General features: G+C 48.3%; 2 non-coding genes across 2 annotated transcripts; both read right to left on the reverse strand.

The window, feature by feature from the left end:
• Positions 1-4,040: 4,040 nt before the first annotated feature.
• Positions 4,041-4,112, reverse strand: Trnat-agu (transfer RNA threonine (anticodon AGU)). The gene has a single exon. It is a non-coding gene; the product is annotated as a tRNA-Thr (tRNA).
• A 338-nt stretch (positions 4,113-4,450) lies between these two features.
• On the reverse strand, positions 4,451-4,523 carry Trnak-cuu (transfer RNA lysine (anticodon CUU)). The gene has a single exon. It is a non-coding gene; the product is annotated as a tRNA-Lys (tRNA).
• Between the last annotated feature and the right edge of the window lie 10,894 nt (positions 4,524-15,417).

A 15,417-nucleotide genomic window follows, 5' to 3' on the forward strand; every position in this document is an offset into this window, starting at 1 on the left:
TGTACGCTTTACATCGGAAAGTGTGGCCTCGTAACGTCATACCCGTTAGTCGTTGGCGCAGGCCGCAGAGGAGAGGTTCCATGGCCACAGCGTAAAGTAAAGTGGGCAGAGGGCAGCCTTGGCGTATCGATCGAGAAATTGTGAGGGGCTGCGAAGGTCGGCCGTTGACGATCACCTTGGACGTCGCGCCACGGAGTAGTCGCATGACGACAGTGACGAATGGCTGTGGGTACCGCATATGTTGGAGGACCGCTTCCAAATTGTTGTGGTCCACTCGGTCGAAAGCTTGACTAAAATCGATGGCCGCCAGTGCACCCTTCAGACGACATGCCCTCGCCAGTGAGATCAAGTCACGATATTCGCTGAGTGCTGTTTCAATATTATTGTCGCCTCCCAATGACGTCTGATAGGGTGAGATAACATTGCGTAGGGTCTGGCGTATCCGCGCCGCCAACAGTCGAGAAAAGATCTTAAAGTCGCAGTTCAATAGCGTCAACGGGCGGTAGTCCTGCAGTCGTCAGCCACCAGACGGTTTGTGAATAGGAATAATCATCCCTTCCACAAGGGCCGCAGGGAGCGGCACGTCCGGGGATAGTAGTTCGCGACAGATGTCCGTCCATCGGGAGGCTAATAAATATTGAAAAGTCCGGTAAAATTCCAAGGGGAGGCCATCAGGACCCGGAGACTTGTTGACAGCTCCTTTTCTAATGGCGTTGATCACTTCTTCTTCTGTAAGTTCTTCCATCAAGGCCGCTTTTATTACCGGGGTGACGGTGCCGTAAATCGTCTGAGAGACGTCCTCCAGTGCTGTCGGATCACGGGTCTGAGCGGAATAGAGCTGGGCATAATGATTGTAGAACGCTGTGTTTATGTCTTGTTGCGTGGTGAGGCGATGACCGTCCTCCGTATCGATGAAGCGTATCAGCGCTCGTTGGCGTCGTTTACGTTCACGAAGGACGTGGAACATTGACGGGCGTTCGCTAGGTATCCGATCCTGCGTCCTCGAGCGGATGACTACCCCCTCTAGGTGGCGTCGCATATGAGCGAGGATCTGAGCCTTGGCACGGTGGACCGCCGTTTGTCGTTCCGGAGACGGCGCCATAGCATCGCAGGTGCGCAAGACCCGGAAGTAAAAGTCGAGTGTATGTCTTCGCCAAGTAGCATGGTCGCGACCGTAGATTATCAACGTTCGCCTCAGTGCCGGTTTGGCGCAGTCCAACCTCCAGCGGATCGTTGTGGGATACGCACGGAGGCGATTTTCACACGAATGCCACGTATCCTCAACGGCTTGGCGGCAATCCGGGTACGACAGGTGAGAGATTTTTAATTTCCACGGGCTGCGGCTTCTCCACATTTGTCGCCGCCGCAGGGTGACGGCACGAATGTAAACTGAGTGGTCCGAGAATGCTGCAGGCCACAGTTCCACATCCTGTGTTCCAGCGGCGAGAGAGCGTAAGACATAAATCCTGTCGATACGACTGGAAGAGTGACTCGTGAAGTGCGTGAATCCCGGTCGGTGGCCGTGAAGATGTTCCCAAGTGTCCACCATCTGCAGGTCTCGAATTAGCGTCTCGAGTTCCAGGCACGGATTATGACGTGGTAGTTGGTCTCTGGGCGCCAGTACGCAATTGTAGTCACCTCCAAACAACAGACGGTCGTGGGGGCCTTGGAAGAGCGGGGCGACGTCTTCCGCAAAGAATCGTGAACGTTCGCGACGTTTGTCCGTCCCGGAAGGTGCGTAGATATTGATAAGGCGGACACCCAGTACTGTGAGTGCCATTCCTCTTGCCCCAGGCAGAAACATCATATCGTCCGCCACTATCCCTTCCCGAAGAAGTACAGCGACACCGCTGCATGTTGGGGAAGCTGGAGAGACGCAAGCATCGTAACCGTACATGCCTGGAAAGTCGTTGACGTACACTTCCTGGAGGAGGGCTATGTCGATGGAAGCAGAGTTCAACATATCCTGAAGCAAGGATAACTTAGCGCGCGTCCGTATAGTGTTGATGTTTATAGTTGCAATGTGATAAGTTTGAGGTCTATCCACAGCATCCGTGTTGGCCATCAGTACCCCTGTAAGGCTGTCTCGTCACTCTAACTGATGGCGGGAAAGGGTCAGCACTGGTGGGATAAATTTCCCCCCGTGTCGTCCGACACGATGGGCAAGGAGTGTGCCTCACAGTCGTCTGCCCAGTCGCCATGAAATACCATCGGCTGTTGGTGGCTGTTAGTGGCTGCTGCGGCACTCGGCGCTGACTCCATCGGCTCTTCTGGCTGGGAATCGGCAGCGGCTGCCTGCTTGTTATCCTGCTGTTCTGTGGGGTCGGAGGGGCTGAAGCCGTCACCACGGCGATCTGTTGAGTTTGAAGTTACAGCGGCCTCTGTACCGCCGGTACCGTCGTCGGAATTTCCACTGTCCATGTCAGACGATCGCTGCAAACACTCCTCCGATGGAGCACGCCGCCGTCTCTTGTGTTTTCGCGGGGAACGCTGTTTACGGTCGTGTGCTTCAGTATCTGAATGTGGGTGGATTTCTTCAGCTGCTCCGGTGTCTGGAAGAAAAGCCGCTGTCGGCACAACCCGTGGGTCAATGTCCATCCTGGCATCCACGCCTTCTTGCAAGGTCGGTCGGCGATTATCTTCAGGTGGGGGTGCCGTTGTAGAGACCGGATCCTGTACTGTAGAAGCCATTATGTTCTCGCCGTCGGGGGCGGCTATCGGACTAATGTCGTCAGTATCGGTAAAGCTTGCTGCCCGTGTAACTTCGGCGTAATTGAGAGGAAGGGTCGTCACCGTAGAAGGAGTCATAGATTCACCTGTCGGGATTTGAGTAAGCCGTCGTCGGGGACAATCCGAACGGACGTGCCCTACTTGGCCACAACCAGAGCAAGTGCGTGGCTGACCGTCATACATAATGATCGCCCTACATCCGCCGATGACAAGATAGGACGGAACATGTTTGGTCAATTCAATTTTAATCTGTCGTACCGCGTTCTTAACGGGGTACGTTGTAAAGGTGGTCCATTCTTCTGCCATATGGCTGATCACTCCGCCGTAGGGCTGGAAAGCCGCGCCGACTACGTCCGGTGGTACTTCAAAAGGGAGTTCGAAGACGCGTATCGTACGTAGGCCAAGCCCCGCGTGATCGATAGAGACCGCCCCAATATGGCCATCAGAATGTTTGAATTTAAGACCGTTCTCATGTGCGCTCACGATTCTGTTGCACACCTCGTCATTTACTAGCTTGACGTAGACAACACTGCTCGTGATAGAGAGATGGATACCAATTATGTCTCGCGGGAAAATTTTAACGTCGTCACGTAAGAAACGTTCCACTTCAAAAGCTCGCGGTCGTGCATGATCGGGTTGAAAACTGATCTTGATGGTGGTTTGTCTGTATGAATGTGCCATGGTGCGTCGGTAGTGATGGACTCCAAACAGGCGACAACGCAGTAGTAAACAACTACGAGCACTCGCGACCACGCGGACGGGACGTAAACAAGACGTCCTCGCCGCAGCGCTGCGGAAAGCAGACTGACCATTAGGCCACACGGTCACTGACGACCAAGTATAACTTATATACGACTCATCTCGAAACGCTCACACCCCAGAGGAATTGTGTTTTCGTTCTACACAGACGCTGCCCCTTGCTGTTTCCCACCCTTTCGTCACATTCAACCTCTTACGAGACCGACCAAATATAGACTGGGAAACAAAACCACACACTTTGTGCATTCGCAATCGAAGACAGGGCGTCTCTCGCCGCATTTGCTACGATGGCCATTTGCTACTTCTGCAGAAGCGGCGGCGACGACGGCCGAGAGAGGCTCTGAGATATGTGAAAAATACATCTATAAGATATAATTCAGACTGCCTCGTCCCACCTTATGCTGTACCACTTTGGCAAATGCTTTATCTGCGCTATTCCCCTTAATCACATCTGAAAGTAATTCTTATATAACGCCTGTCGCTAATTGTTCGTCATCCCGGATACTGTTTGCTATACGGTCACGACGTGCAACTGATTTCGAAAATTCGTCGGCCTCCTGTGAGGATCGAACTCACGACCCCTGGTTTACTAGACCAGTACTCTGGCACTGAGCTAAAGAGGCGCGGCCTAGCTGTTCTTTTGCGTACTTCGTTCTTACGGTCGTCTGGATCATCAGTCTTCAGCTGACAACACTTCATATCACCGACTAATATTTGCAGCTTTGGCGACCCATTACTGCTTGGCTACACATCTGACACGTAACCGATGTGCTCTCCAAACAACAACACTTGCATTTCAGAACATGTCTTTCACACATGACTACAAAATCACCTTCACTTTCAAATACAGTTTCCTTGCGACTGACAGAGACGTAGGCAAAGTTTAAAGTTGCTATTTCCATTACATAACGTTAATCAGAAAAACGGTAATTTACATCTGCAGCGGAACAAAATTCCGTTCCGCCCAGCGTGGGGCTCGAACCCACGACCCTGAGATTAAGAGTACCATGCTCAAGCGACTGAGCTAGCCGGGCTGCCTTTTAAATTTTTTTAAAATTTTTAATTGTTTATTTTTTTTATGCATCTCAGCGCTAGGCAGTCGGCGGCAAGGCGGGCAGGCGTCGCATCCTGAGGCCTGGCCACGATGTCACTGCCATACCCCGCACTCATTCGCATGGTTTTGTGATTTTATGTTGTGGCTATTTGTGTATTATTCATTTTTGTATTAATTTTTAAAGTGGCATCATGTGCGCCAGTGTTTTTATACATATAAACAGAATGTTAAAATAAATCCATGTCTGGTCTTAGGATTACGCAGAACACTATGAAATCCAGCACAGCAGATACTCTAAGTTGGTCTTCGCGTACAAATAATTTTCCCAGTTTCCATGTCGTTTATATGTATGGTGAATTCTGTTGCCAGATGGTTGATTGTGGATTCCTGCTTCTCAAAACCTTGAGCATGCTATGCGTTTGAAGATGCGCGCTGGTAACGTGGGGGCACCATAGAGCAGGGACATGCAAAACAACCATTTCCCGTATTATAAGTCCTCTTGATAGGAATAATAGAAGCTGCAGAAAACTTCTGGTTCTTACTAAATCTTTGTGCAGCTTTGATGAAAAATAATGCGAAATGAAAGTAAACAAATGAGGATCCTCTTCAGGGTGTCGCACTGCGGAACCAAAAGTAAAGTGCTTTCATTGCAAAACGAAAAGGAACACCAAAATATAATTAAATGTTCGAGGCCGAGTGCACGATGTACTCTGTACCGTCTATTGATCCATGATGCAAATCACCCACATCTGACGGTGCGGAGCAGACAAATCCATGGAAACAATAACAATAATAACAAAGTAGTGAAAAAAAAGAAAAACTCCGCCCAATGGATTTAGAAACTTAAATTCTTCCATCACTTAAAGCAATAGTGAGAAAATATTGGAACTGGTCTTTATACTGTCGCAATTTCTTAATCGCATAGTACTCTTCGATGAGGTACATCTGATAATCGTGTAGCGTTGCCGTTGTATGGACGAGCATGTAATAGACGAACTGGCCCATGAGCCAGACATAACTATTATTCTTAGATTGAGGATAAAGCTGCCAGTCCGGTCGGAGCGCGTCTTGAAGTTGAATGGAAGTATCCGACGTCCTATTAATGACAGCGAGTTTCTTTCGTGTCCACTGCCATATCTGTGTTTGATCCCTGCTGTGGAAGAGATGCGGCAGGGTTTCCACAAGGTTACACTTGGCACAAAACGGGGTGGGCCGCAGCTTGATTTTGTGCAATTTCTCTCCAGTGGGAATCACCTTATTGACAGCGTCATACCAAACAGATCGAACTCTGGAACGAAGGAACGGATAACTAATGTTCTTCCATATATTTCTATAGTTTATGCCTAAATGTTTCTTCTCAATTGGGTTATTCAGCTGCCGTTTAGTAAGAGCACGATAGATCTCCGCCGTGTGGAACGGATGCGGGTTATCCTGAACATAGCTGAGCTCCACATAATATCGCCAGACATAGCTGAGCTCGGGATGAATGTGTCCCACATACGTTGGCGCAGACAACTCCTTTGGACGTAAGGTCTTGAAAAGCTGTTCCGTAAGGCTATTTTGGTTACTGTGTAGTATGCGGGAAGTACGAGTTAAAAAAGTAGCCACACATTGGGATTCAAGGTCTTTGACGCCTAAGCCACCTCGGGAACGAAGTAACGAGGTAGCTTTAAAGGAAACTTTAAAGATGTTCCCTCTCCAGACATACCAGCAAGCAAGTGCTAAAAATTTTTTCGCAATGGCTGTTGGGATTGGTAAAACAGCGGCAGTATGATAGAGCTTACTGAAAACGTAACTATTAATAAACTGTGCCCTCTGCATCCGGTCTAAAGACCGCATGTTATGTTCTTTGATCACCGCACGTAAGATGGTAAGCTTGCGTTCCCAATTCGCGTTGAGCATTGCCTGGGGATGTGGTGATATAACCAGGCCTAAATGCCACAGATGTTCGGTCTTCTCCAACCAAGAAATATCGATGGAGTTCGGATTACGACCCAACGGCATGATTTTGGACTTTCGCTCATTAAGTCTGGCACCACAAGCGACAGAGTACTGATGGACAATCCGACGAACTGACCCCAGCTCTTCGGTGGTAGTAATAATCACACTGATATCGGCGGCATAGGCGTGGCAGACCGTTTTGTTGTTTAACGTTTGCAACCCATGTAAAGTTATGTAAAACTTTTTAAGAAGTGGCTCTATAGCAATCGAGAATAAAGTCATGGAAAGGGGGCACCCTTGTCGTACTGCTTGTCGTATAGGCACAGGGGCGGTTAACTGGCCGTTAACCTTCACGCGTGAAGACGTTCCGCAGATACATTTCTTAATAAGCTGTCGAAAACGCTGACTGAATCCTATTTTACTCATTGTGCGCAATAAAAATCCGTGATTAATTCTGTCAAACGCCTTATCGAAGTCGAGAAACAGTAACGCCAAATCAGTGTTGGTAATCCAAGTTAAATAAGCCAGGTCACGATATTCACACAGGGCATTAAACATAGATCGACCACTGACTGCACTCGTCTGATAAGGGCCAAGTACTTTGCCAAGAAGCACTTTAAGCCTGTTGCTTATAATCCTAGTCAAGATCTTGAAATCGGAGTTAAGCAACGTAATGGGCCGAAAATCATTTAACATAGTCGGATTTGATGTTTTAGGAACCAGGACAACCATTCCTTGCGTGAACTGCGGGGGGAAGGCAGCATGCGAGAGCAATTCATTGTACATTTGGGTCAATTCGTCGCCGATCACATCCCAATACCGTGAATAAAATTCGACCGGTAAGCCGTCTAAGCCGGCAGCTTTGTTCTTGGCAGCGCACGCAATAATGGACTTAACTTCAGAGTAGGTGACATTGGCCAAGAGATCAGCGTTATCATCCTGATCCACTGTGGAGGCGATGTCGGTTAAAAATCATCCCCCGCCGATAGATCGGTATCTGACTCGGAATAATGTTCTCGAAAATAATTGAAGACATACGCCTTGATAGCACCCTGCTCATTGTACAGATGCCCCCCAGCATCCGTAAGATGAGCAATAAGTTTTTGTTTACCACGTTTCTTTTCCCGTATGATATGGAATAACGATGTGGACTCGTGGGAAACGTCATCAGAAGAGCGCGATCGTACCCGATTACCAACAAGTGCTTCACGAACTAAAGCTGTAAGTTTTGCTTTGATACGCTTGATGCGGATCAGGTTGTCGGACAATGCGGAGGGATCGCTGTACAGCTGGCGTAAACCGAGGAAATAAAATTCTAGAGACTTTTTCCTCCAATAAGCCCTGGTCCTGGCAAACTGGCAAAGACATTTCTGAATCCGCGGCTTAACAAAATCCGTCCACCAAAGAATGCGCTCCCTATACCGAGCTTGCCTCTGGAGGCACTGCTGCCACGTGGCAACGAGGCAACGCCTTAAGTCCGCTTCTTCTAGCAGAGAGACATTCAGCTGCCACGTGCCGCGTCCCAAAAATGTCTTCTGTCGCAAATGCCGTAACGTTATGTGGTATGCGGAGTGGTCACTAAAACTGAGCGGCCATAGTTCACAATCACGAATAGTATTTAAAAGATCTTGAGAAACATAAAACCTATCCAGACGGCTGGAAGAAGCAGCGCTCACATAGGTATATCCCATCGTGTGTGGTCGAAGGTGACACCAACTATCTTTTAAATGCAGTCCATCTGTTAACATTAGTAGCTCGGGACAAAAATTAAAATTCGGACGTTGATCTGCTTTTCGCAAAACGCAGTTAAAATCCCCACCCAGGATGATCTTCAGACGAATGTTTGTTAATAATGGCACAACTTCAGCCCTAAAAAAATCACTTCTGTCCCGTCTGCCAGCGGACCCTGTCGGGGCGTACACGTTCAGGAGAAGCAAATCCTCTAATTGGACGGCAATGCCGTGTCCCGTTTCTAAGATCGCTGTAGGTTGGTAAGCGATGCCAGCTTTGAATAAAATCGCAGTTCCCGTCTCAGTGCCTAGATTTAATATGGCATCATACCCAGGTATTTCTCTAACCTTGGGTGACACAACTTCTTGGAAGAAAACTATATCGATATCTGCTGCATGTAGAGAGTCGGTCAAACATTTAAGTTTGACATCGGATGCGATCCGATTTAAATTAACTGTGGCAAGTGTGTAATCTTGCATGGTGGGGATAGGAAGGGTCCGTTTTATTCACTGTCGTCGGCCCAAGACTTTTCGGATGGCGTATGCTGATGGCCAGTATCCATCAGCTCAGGACTCGGACGGTCGACATGCATGTCCATATCGGCCTCCCCCACGTGGCGGGCGACGGAACCCATTTCATCTGTGCTGCCGCGGTCACTGCCGTCTTTTCGGATCTGCTTTATGGTGCGCTGCAGTTTCTTTTCCAGTGCGTATCTCCTCCTCACTCTGCTTCCGTGCCGCCCGCTTAGATTTCCCCGTTCTTTGGGGAGGTGCGTCGGCGTCAGAAACGGTTTTGGTATCCGTCAAGAGGCTGTGCGTAGAGCCTTCCTCAGATTGGTCACTGCCGGGAGGGAGGGGTGTGTGGGGCGCAACGTCAGGGGTGCAAGAAATGCGCGACCTGTCGCCACCATCCGACAACTGTTTCAGCTCAGCGTACATGGTTGGAGTAATGACGGGAGTCGGTCCTGCATGGTCGGCACGACGGCCGACAGTCGTGGAAACCTGCAGGTGTGCAGCGTGGCTGTCGGCATCGGTGACATCACTACGAACGGGACATTGGGGGGTTGTCGCAGAGTTGTTGACAACAACTGCGCCGGCGTCTGGGGTCACCGCAGCCGGTTGGTGGAGCGTCGGGTGTGTCACAGGCGACTCCATCAGAGTCTGGGCGTAAGACAACCGATTGTCATCTTGCCCATCGAGAGGCGTAAGACGATGTTGCATTCTTCGTCGACCCGCCCGGACACGGGGACAAGCAGATTTTAAATGGTCGGTAGAACCACAAATTACGCAAGTTCTCGGTTGTCCTTCGTACATCACCACCGCTCGAAAACCCTGCACCAAAATGTTGGACGGGATGTGCTTCGTCAAATCAATTTTCGCATTCCTAAAGCCATTATCTACATTGAAATGTCTGTAACCCCTCCACTGCTCGGCATGAATTTGCAGGACATTACTGTAGGGAGACAAAGCTTGCCGAATTCTATCGAAGCTAACTTCGAAAGGCAGATTAAATATCCGGCCGTTTCGAAGCCCTAGGCCAGCATGACTAACAGACACTGCATATTTCGCCTTTAGAATTCACAAAATCCGCTGTGCCCTCCGTGAGGGTCATAATACGAACGCAAGGATCGTCACTAACAAATTTTACATACACAGCGTTCGCAAGAAAATCATATGAAAAGCCAAGAACTTCTTCATCTCGCAGTCCTAAACGATCGTAAAACCAGTCAACGAGTTCATGAACCTGAGGTCAAGCATATCCATACGGAAATCCAAATCGTAGCGTGTAACGTCTCAACACATCTTCCATCACTTTCTTGAAGTACTACTTACAGTACCAACAGCTGCGGGCGACGCCAAGCTGCTGTTTCCCACCCATTCGTTACATTCAACCTCTTACGAGACTGACCAAATATAGACTGGGAACAAGACCACACATTTTGTGCATTCGGAATCGAAGGCGGGGCGTCCCTCGCCGCATTTGCTACGATGGTCATTTGATACTTCTGTAGAAGCAGCGGCGCCGCCGCCGCCGCCGACGACGACGACCGCGAGAGGCTCTGAGATATGTGAGAAATACATCTATAAAATATAATTCAGACTGCCTCGTCCCACATTATGCTGTACCGCTTTGGCAAATGCTTTATCTGCGCTATTCGCCTTAATCACATCTGAGAGTAATTCTTAATAAAACGCCTGTCGCTAATTGTTCGTCATCCCAGATACTGTTTGCTATACGGCCACGATGCACAACTGATTTCCAAAATTCGTCTGCCTCCTGTGAGGATCGAACTCACGACCCCTGGTTTACTAGACCAGCGCTCCGCCACTTTTATTTTTTTTATTTTTATTTTTTTGCAGACTGTGTGTACTATATCCCTCTTGTTGTAAGCCCTAGACAATCAGAACAGCTACAGGGCGGAGTAATTCACATCCTCAGCGGTAATTGCATTGTCACAAAGGCAGAGCAATTCCATAGGCGTCAGCTTCAAAAAGGTCGCATGCCGATACCCGGGTTCGAACTAGGGACCTTTAGATCTTCAGTCTAACGCTCTCCCAACTGAGCTTTTTTTTTATCAACAACTAAAACACTCTTCTTTGCTTGTCTCTGATTGCTTCTGGAGAAGTATAGAAAAAAAATAGCTCCGTTGCTAACACAAGAATTGTCCTCATTTTCCGGCGTACTGGAGTCTGCGAGTGGCGGGGGTGGGAACCAGGACGCGTCACAGAAGCAGTGGGGCCTCTTCGCGGCACCACTGGTGTCCTGCGGCCCGGGCCCACCCACTTACACTCACATGTCTCACCCTATACCCATTCTATTAAATGTTAATTTAAGCATATTGCCGAAAATGTTGCCATGATTAGGATATCCGCAGGTTTTTGCGAATTCGATGTCCATAAACAGCTTGAATTCTAAGTGATCGTCACCACCAAGTTTATTAAAAACATAGCTGGAATAGGTGCCCAGCAACCACATAACTACATTATTTTTCGACGGCGGATAAAATCGCACGTCGGGTCGAGACAACATAGTTGAAGGTATGTTGGTGGTTGTGGTCCTCGTAATGATGGCTAGTTTTTCTCTCAGCCAATTTCGTGCACGTTCTCCGCAGGTATAACTGTGCATAACGGTATCCACCAGTTGACGGCTATGGCACAGAGTTGTATCACTGAGTCCGATTTTATGTAGCCTCTCACTTGTACTAATCACTTCATTGATTGCTTTGTACCATGCAGTTCGAGCGGCTGAAGTAAGGATCCTGGAACTGACATTACGCCACACTATATCCCAGTTGATGCCACTGCACTTCGTAACAATTGGATTTGGTCCTTCATGTTGTCGCCAGTATGCCAATATTGCTGTAGCTGCTAAATGTCGAGAATTTAAGCTCTTGACTGATGTAGCTGCATGCAAGGAAATAGTCGCGGATGTATTTGAGCTTGTAACTGATGGTCTGAATGTTCAGCGGGGGGTCAAGGCTTTGCGGCCTCACAGCATAGAATAATTGCGCCGTAATGCCCGAAGGGCAGTTGGTAAGGATAGAGACCGTCCTTGTGACATAGAGAGCCGCTGCCTTTTTCTTGATGTCGACTAAGCCCATCCCTCCGTTCAGGGGGTGGAGTGTAGCAGTTTTGACAGATACACGAAAAATTTCCACGCGCTAAATAAAATTTGTTATCGTCGACATAGTATTTCTAGCAATGACAGCAGGGAGCGGCAGGAGCTGCGCCATGTAGTAGGCTTTTGATAAGATACAGGCATTGATAAGTTGAATGCGATCAAATTGGTTGAGGCTGCGATGGTAATTATCAATTAGGGCTCCATTTATTTTACGTGCTACATCTCGCCAGTTAGCCGCTATCATCTGTAGAGAGGACGCCATCAACATGATCCCCAGAGCCTTGTATTCTCTGACTTGTTTAGCATAATCAACACGCAAATGCTGGAGGCCACAGAGGTTCAGAAATTTGCTTTTGTGTTCATTTAACTGCGCTCCTGACACCAGACAGTATTTCCGAAGTTCAGCCTCTAATACGGTGACATCATCGACATCGCGAATCACTACACCCACATCGTCGGCATAAGCTCCGATTACACTTTTTACCCCAGAAATTGTAATCCCAGTGAGTTTCGTCTGCAACTGTTGTAACAGAGGTTCAAGGAAAAGTACAAAAGCAACATAGACAGAGGGATCCCTTGTGGAACCCCTCGGTTGATTGGTATTGGTCGCGTCAGTCGTGAGTTGACAGAAAGTTTTGCAGTGATTCCCATGGCCGCGTTTTTAATCATGTCAATCGTGTTCCGAGAGTAGCCCAATCTTTGCATAGTCTCGAGAAGGTAAGCATGATTTACGAGATAAAAAGCTTTAAAAAATCAAGAAAGATCAGCCCACATTTCATGTTACTAGCGTTCGTTAACGCAATGACGTCGCGGTAAAAAGCAGCCGTTTGCAGAATTGTTCTCCTGAAGGCGCATGTCTGCTGTTGGCCAATGATTTTAGCAGTGAGTGGCGTGAGTCTCATGTTAATTGCGCGAGCCACGATCTTATAATCCGAGTTTAACTACGATATTGGCCGGAAATTGGTGATAGTTTTAGTACCTCTGTTTTTAGGGAGAAGCACAATTTTACATTCCTTAAAGAAGGGTGGGACAGACGTTCCTTGCAAGACTTCGTTCACGACGTGAGTGATTTTGTCCCCGATGATGTGCCAATATTGCTTGTAAAATTCAATTGGTAAGCCATCAGGGTCCGGCGATTTCCCAATCGGCGAACTGCAGACAACCCCCACAACATCTTTATTACTGAAGGCCAACGAGATAGAGTCATTGTCTTCCCTAGTTACGGTAGATAAAATGGCACTAAACAGTCCATCATAGCAGTCATCGTGTAGAGTCACTGATGCGTAGGTTTTGACAAAATAGTTGTGCAGTGCTGTGACAATCTCTCGTTATGTGTCAACCGTTGTTCCATCCTCGAGTTTCAGGGCGTCAATAAAAGTCCGCCTCCTGTTCCTTGTATGTTTGAGGAGGTGGTACAGAGCCGCTGCTTCATCATCTCTGACCGACGTCACTTTAGATTTTATCTTAAGGCCGTCCAGTTTCATCCTCTTCAGATTGATTAATTTTGCCTTTATTTTCCGAATGTCGTCAATTCTGGTGGCCGTCGCGTCTGCACGATCGTACAGGTCCCGTAAGATTGTGTAATAAAATTCCATCGTCTTTTTGATTTCCGCCGCCCTTTCAATTCCGAATGACATGATAACTTTTCGCAGTTTCGGCTTTGCCTGCAGAGTCCACCACTCTATAGTGCTGCGAAACTTGTGAGTAGCGCGCAAGCACTGCTCCCAAGCACGACGCACCCCCTCCTCCAGCAAAACATCCGATAACAAAGACACATTCAGGTTCCATTGATCTTTATACCATCGCGTGGGTTGGGGAAGTAATTTCAAGCACGCGATGACACCACTGTGATAGGAGAAACTGGAGGGGATCGTCTCTACTTTTAATAAATCATTCTCGATAACATCGGAAACATAAATCCGGTCGATTCTGCTGCAGGAATATGCGACGATGTGAGTGAAGCGTACCAATGTCGGGTACCTAATTTCCCACGCATCTTTAAGTTTGAGGTCGGTCACGAGGCGCTTTAATTCAGACGAATAATTAAAAGTTGGGGACTGATATTTCCTGGATAAGACACAATTAAAATCACCACCAATGATAATGTGTCGGGGATTTTTCCGAAAGAAAAAAAGTAGCTCGTTCCGCTCTATAGGTATTGCCAGAAGGTGCGTACAAGTTGATGATGGTGACGCCGAAAACAGTGATCCCGATCCTTCTACCCGATTCCAATTTGTCGATCTGAGTAACTGGAATCCCTTCTCTAATTAAGACTGCGGTGCCCACGGTCGTTTCCAGGGAAAAATTTGCAATGCCGACAAACCCAGGAAGAGTAAATTGTGGCATCGACACCTCCTGCAAAAGTGGTATATCAGTACCGGGCTCATATAGATATTGTTTTAATGCATGCAGTTTCACTTCTGATCAAATTTTATTAATATTGAGGGTCGTGATCGTATAGGCCTGTGACATAATAACAGGACGTCTGAGAGAAGGAGGGATCAACTGCCGTTAATTGCCCACATCTCCATGCCATTCCATGTGAGTAGCGGCCGCGCAATTCCTGTCTGGAGCGTCACTGAGTTGATCTCTTGCATCTTTGTTTTTACTCTTTTTCCGGACAGCATTAACATTTGGTGGTACTTGGATCCTGTGACGGACACTCTGCAGCACCGCTGCAGTCGGAGGTGTGGGAGGGTCTTGGGTGATGTCAATCGTCTCTCCCGACACATCTTGCGCCGGGAGCGCATGCGCCGAAACCGCTGGCGAGCGATCAGCTGAGCCACCACTTTCACTATCAGCTTGTTTGGCAACACTTGCTGCCCGAAGTTGTTTGTTGTCACTGACAGTCCCAGGCTGCTGTGTTTGTATACCGTCGCGGAGTTGATGACATTCATGTTGTTCTGAGGCTAGGGTCGGAGCAGTTGCCACGTGTTGTGTACCGTCCGCTCCCGGAGACATTGTTTGTATACCATCACGGCGAGCCGCGATGTGAGTACTTCCAGTAGATACGTGAGCCACATCTACTTGTTGACTTTCCTGAGTGTGCTGTTGCGGAAGTTCTGAGACATGAGCCTGTGGTAACTGAACGGCGTCGACGGAAGTATCGACGCTTGAAATTGCGGTAGAAGAATCGTCCACAATCGCTGCACCGGTTATAACTTTAGTACCCGAAGCGATCCCCCGTACGACCGATTCCGCGGTCTCGTGCGCACTGAAGGTTTTATCATCAGAGTCACGGCTGTCACAAGTTCAACGCCTCTTATTAGTCGTGGCATCGACCTTCGCGGGTGGCTTAGCACCATTGTCTCTCCTTACCAGAGCTGGAAACTCTTCAGGGCGAAATTCTTTTAGCTCTTCCGAAGGTACGGCAGAACTAGGGACCTCACCCTCTACGATAGGGTTATCCGAAACTACATCAGCCAACGTAAGACTTTTACGCTTCTGTAGCGAATTTTTTAGCACAAACATTCGCCTGGGACAGTCATGACGCAGGTGACCACTCTCATTACATATATGGCATGTGGGAGTTTGGCCACTGTAAGCCCTATAGTCACAAACGGTAACATGCGAGGGTATAT

This window comes from Schistocerca gregaria, unplaced genomic scaffold (genome assembly GCF_023897955.1).
Source record: "Schistocerca gregaria isolate iqSchGreg1 unplaced genomic scaffold, iqSchGreg1.2 ptg000131l, whole genome shotgun sequence".
Taxonomy (NCBI): Eukaryota; Metazoa; Arthropoda; class Insecta; order Orthoptera; family Acrididae; genus Schistocerca; species Schistocerca gregaria.